Consider the following 6,000-nt stretch of genomic DNA (forward strand, 5'->3'; position numbering starts at 1 on the left):
TATCATAAAAAAGTGATTTTATTTAAAAAAATATTTTGACCTATATTGTATAATAACATACATTTTAAAGTGATCAATAGCAATCACTTTACATACAAAAAGGCAATTTTTCCTCTTTAAAAAAGGACAGACACTAGTTAATATACTTTGAATTAATTCTGGAACAAAAATGCATTTTAAAAGGACATCCTATTTTATTTAATTTGAGGATTGAATGGTTAGTAAAATAGCGATTGGGGTTTGATAGGTGTGACAGCATCCACAGAGATTTTAAAAAATGGCTTCATGACTTGTTTGGAATGCTTGGATTTTTTAACAGTGAAGTTTACTTTTAATGTTTTCCTGCTTTATTTACAAATGACAAGTTAATAAAAATTTTCAGGTTTCTATTTGCAACACTTTTCAGCAAATACAAACCTTAATATGGGTAGTTATTATTATCTCCAATAAATTAAAAGTCAAACTAACTATAATCACCACTGAAATTCCTTTACTGAGTGATGGGAGTTGAGGCAGTGGTCGCATCCTGACATGTGCGGTTTAAAAATTCTTATCAGATAAATCAGTGTATGACTCTAGATAGAAGATATCAATCTGAGGGAAAACTGTGGATTTATCCTCATTTTCATGATCATTAATTTCTTGCTTTTCTAATGCTCCCTAACTTCATCCTATCTAATAAGAGTATAAATTAAGTAATGTGTGAATAAACAATACTACAATAATTAAAACCAAACAAAGCTGTGTAACTCTAAAGCCCCAGTTTTGGCCAATAACATTTAGCTGAGTGAGAAGTGGCTACATACATTGAAATGGTCCATGAGATGGATGGGGTAGAGTCTTGATCACTGCACTGTACACCTGAAGCTGATGCTGTATAATATTGTATGTCAACTATAAGTGAATATATATATATATATATATATATATGGTCATGGGACATGGAGTATAGTGTGGGAGTGGAGTCAAGGGAATTGTAATATATATGTATGATATTGGGGGGGAGTGGGGCAGCGGATTGGCGGAGGGGGGTTGTCACCTCGAGGGGTAAAAAGTATAACTATTGCACTGTGTTGTACAGCTGAAACTAATTTTTAAAAATGTGTATTTCACAATAAAAAAATAATAATTAAAAAAAGTCCTCAAATGTTAACAATAGCTTCAGTGGAAATATATATTTATATTCCAAAAATAAAATTTTATTTTAAAATGTTAAAAAAAAGGGTCCATGAGAAAAGCTGCGAGCCCTCAGACTTTTTTTTTTTTAAAGATTTTTATTGGGGAATTGGGGGGATGGAAACAGTGCTGGGGAATTGGGGGAAGGGGAACAGACAAGTTGCTGTCCTTTTGTTCTTCAGTCTAGTTGTAGAGGACGTTTCACTGGCCCAAGTTGGCACCATCATTGCGCTCTTCCTGGGTGAGGCAGATCAGTCGCTGGCTTCTGGATGGCCTCTCACTGCGGCTGCTGGCTGCTCAAGCTGGCTGCTGGCTACATACGGTAGCCCATGGCAACCCACTGCCACAGGGGCTGCAGCCTAAGCCATCGCTGGCAACTCACGGCAGCCCAGCTCCAGGTTGAGCTGTTGTTCAGCATCTTAGCTGTAGAGGGCAGTGTCACTGGCCCTCATATGTGAGATCCGAACCGGGGCCCTCTGGCATCCCAAGCCAGCTCTTAACCATCGCGCCACTCAGCCGGCCGAATTCTTTTTTTTTTTAATAGAAAAAGTCTTTACTGAATTATTTTATTTTATGGCTTTAAAAATCAAAATGAATGCAGATACCCCAACATCTCTAAAAATGTAAACCCTAAGAATATCTCTAGTGACCCCTAGGGGATTGTAAAATGCCGGTCTGGAAATACCTCACTATTTTCCATGTCACTGTTAATTTCTAAGGATGGCTGCTCCCTCAGCTTAGATGATAACCAGCTGAGTACGTAATTCAGTTAGGACTGTTGGTGTCTTTACTTCTCTACTGTTATTATGAGGAGAAACCCCAAGTGTTTGCCTTTTGTGAATCTCTATGTCATAGGTGCTCGTATGGTGTCATGGGTGGAAGGGGCCTTTGGAGCCAGACAGTACTGGAAAACGCTAGCTCTTTCTTGTGACGTTGGTCCAGCTTTTCACCTGTTCTGAGACATAGTTTTTTCAATGCTGAGAGAGCCCTGAGCTTCATTTTCACAGTGGGCTCCATGGCTCGTGACTGGGACTCTCTAGACCTAGGTTCCATCTCCACCACATGTCAGCGGTCAGCAAGGAATATAAACTCTAGAAGTTCCACTTTTCTCATGTGAAAATGAGATAATATCCCTTATGGCTGTTGTAAGACTTATATAATTAGTCATGTGTGTACTTCCCACCAAATCCTCTCTTCCCCCTTTTCTACAGAGTTCTGTGCCTAGAAATCTGACAAATATGGACTACATCAATGGACTCCCTCATCCTCTGGATTCTCCCTGACCTGTGGGAACACCAGCAGGAGACCTGTGGGCAAGGGGAGCATGAGGTCAGGATAATTATTTCTCCAGCTCCCTGAATTCTGGGTGGCCTTTAAGGAAGGCCCCATCAGCTCTCAGCTGACTTTCTTCATATAGTTCTCTCTGGGGTCTGGTGACTCATTCCTTCCCCTGGCTGCTTCAGACTTACCTTCACATTTGCAAATAATATCTTTATTAATATCTCCTCAAATGTGAATGTGCCCTCTCTTTCCTGTATGCACACCACGTGTTTCCTAGCATACAAACTGTGAGAAATGCTTAGCCTAGTATTCAACAAGTATTTGCACAGTTGTTGGAAGGACTAAATGAAGATGTGTGCATAGAGTAATTGGTGCAAGATTCCAATATCATGAATATTATCAAAGCACGATAATAATAATAATAAATAATAATGTATTATTAATAATAAGTAAAACATTAATAATATAACAGATGTTATTTTAAATACTCATTATAGACAAAGCACTAGACTAGCACTTTATATTCATGATTTCATTCTGCTCCCCCAATCCCAAAATCTACAAGTAGTTACGGTTTACCCCAATTTATGAACAAGAAAACAGAGACTCAGAGAATTTAAGTAACTGGCCCCTGGACACACAGAAGTCTTCTTCTAACTCCAAACTCATTCTAATCATTTCAGTGCCCTCATACGAGTTTCTACTCTTGCTTCCTGATACAGACTTTTGTTTTAAATAGCAAATGATTTAATAAAAATTAAAATAAAAGGCAAAATTAACACAAAAACTTGATTATATGACAAACATTTTTCAAAGTGTTTGAAGGATCCTTAGAAGAGACCCTGTGATCAAGTCTCACAATATGATTTTCCTGGACCGTATTATAGAGTTTCACCAATTTATCTTCTCTTACCAGATGTGACTTAGGTATTGCTGTATAAATAGTGCAGCTTGCACTGGAAATGTCCCTACATGTGCACAAAGTTGTGTGTGCACCAAGGTTTTTCGTAGCGTTACGTGTTATTGCAAAAATAGAGGCAAATTAAATCCCATCAATAGATGAACCTTTAAATACCTTTTGATGTATAGTGAGCATTTTAGTATATTCATACTATAGAATATGGTGTAGCTATTAAAAAGTAAAATACATTCATATTTACAGGCATGGAAAGTCCACAAGACAACAGAGAAGGGGAAATTAAGTTGCATTATGAGAATTTTGCATTATGAGAATCTATTTGTATTTTTTTTAATTCCATGTATGTGTCCATATAAACATGTAAGCGAAGGGATAAAGATTTGGGAGAACATGTCAAACTACTTAGAGCTGTTGCTGCCTGAGAGGCACGTTAGATTGTAAAGGGACATAAAAAGAGGTTTACAAGTTTTATTTTATATAATTACATATTGCTTGATATTTTTATAATATTTAAGTGTTACTTGAATAATATATAAAGTGATAAACTTAAAAAAATTACAAGATGAAGGGACACAAAACTTTGTCTTATGAGATCTTTTTGATGAAACTTAGGATGTTTAATGTGAAGACCAGAAGCACCAGGGGAGATGTGCCATTCGTCTCGATTTAAATACATGTGCAGCCATGATGTGAGCGTTTGGGACAGTTTCGGTCTCAGAGGAGAGCAGGAGGAGAAGTCAGAGAGGCAGGAAGGATCAGGCTACTCAGGGCCTTGTGGGACATGTTAAGAAGCTTAGATGTTATTCTCAGCCCAATCAAGATCATTAGAGGATTTTAAATAAGGGCATGAGTCAGGGTCCATATTTATTATTATTTTTAAAATCCTCCAAGTAATGTCACAGTCAGCTTCGGCTGCTCTAACAAATACAACAGGCTGGATGGCTTAAAAAAAACAGACATTTACCGCTCACAGTTCTGGAGTCTGAAAGTCCGAGACCAGCGTGCCAACATGATGAAGTTCTGGTGAGAGCTGTCACCCTGGTGTGCTGGTGGCTGCCTTCTCACTGTGTCCTCATGTGGCAGAAAGACTGAGATTGAGAAAATGAGGGAGACTGTTTTCTTATCTGGGTATTAATCCCATCATGAGGGCTCCACTTTATGACCTCATCTCACTCTAAATACCTCCCAGAGGCCCAGCCTCCAAAATACATTACATTGGGGGTTAAAGCTTTAAGATATTAACATATAAATTTGAGTTGGGGTGGGGGTGGGGGGCAACAAAGACATTTGGTCCATAGCAAGTAGCTAAGTAGCTTGTTGGAGACTTATCTGTTTGGGGTGGATGGGGGCTGCCGAGTGGCAGCAGGGAGGCAAGTTAGAAAGCTACTTCAGTGGCCCAGAGGCACACAGTGGTTGCTTTGACTCAAGAGGCAGCAGCAGAGATGATAAAAAGTGATGGGAATTTGGTTCTATTTGGTGGCAAAGCCAAGAGTGCTTGCAAGACAAAGAGAAGAATTAAAGAGTTCTCCTAGACTTGAGGCCTAAGAATTTGAATGGATCATGGGCCTGTAATAACTGAAAGAGGGAACACTGGGGAACAAAAAATAGATATATAGATCTGATAATGGACTAATATTCAAAATATATAAAGAACTCTTATAACAGGAAATACAGATATGCCTTTACATTATTTTCTAAAACTTTTAAAGAGTTGTTTTTCACTTCTACATCTTTAATAAAATTTGTCAATATTTCTCTTTATAGTTTGTGACTTTTAGACTTGGTTTTCATGTATCCCTGTGTTAGTTTTCTAGAGCTGCCATAGTAAAGTGTCACAAACTAGGTGGTTTAAACACAATAGAAATGCATTCTGTCATAGTTCTGGAGCCTGGAAGTCCACAATCAAGGTGTACATAGGGCCCTGCTCTCTCTGAAGGCTCTAGTGAAGAGTGTTTCCTTACTTCTTCTTTGCTTCTGGGGTTGCCTACATTTCTTGGCATTCGTTGGCTATGGCAGCATAGCTTCAATATCTGCCTCCTCCCCTGTTTCTTTCCCTGTGTCCCTGTGTCCCTTCTATAAGGACACCAACAACTGGATTAGGCTCCACTCTTATGTAGTATGACCTTATTTTAACTTGATTACACCTGCAAAGACACTGTTTCCAGGGGTTTGGACTTCAACATATCTTTTTGGGGGACACACCACCCACGACAGTCCCTAAGTATATTTCTGGCTTTGCTATTCTGTTATGTTTTCTGTCTCTTTGTCTATAACTAAAACAATACTACACTATCTTTTTTTTTTTTAAGATTTTTATTGGGGATTTGAGGGGATGGGAACAGCGCTGGGGAATTGGGGGAAGGCGAACAGACAACTTGCTGTCGTTTTGTTCTTCAGTCTAGTTGTGGAGGACGTTGCTTAACTGGCCCAAGTCGGCACCATCATTGTGCTCTTCCCGGGCGAGGCAGATCAGTCGCCGGCTTCTTGAGGGCCGCTCACGGCGGCTGCTGGCCGCTCACGCTGGCTGCTGGCTACACACGGTAGCCCATGGCAACCCACTGCAGCACGGGCTGCAGCCTAGCCATCCCCAGCGGCTCATGGCAGCCCAGCTCCAGGTTGAGCTG

Source organism: Hipposideros armiger, unplaced genomic scaffold (assembly GCF_001890085.2).
Source record: "Hipposideros armiger isolate ML-2016 unplaced genomic scaffold, ASM189008v1 scaffold_681, whole genome shotgun sequence".
Classification (NCBI taxonomy): Eukaryota; Metazoa; Chordata; class Mammalia; order Chiroptera; family Hipposideridae; genus Hipposideros; species Hipposideros armiger.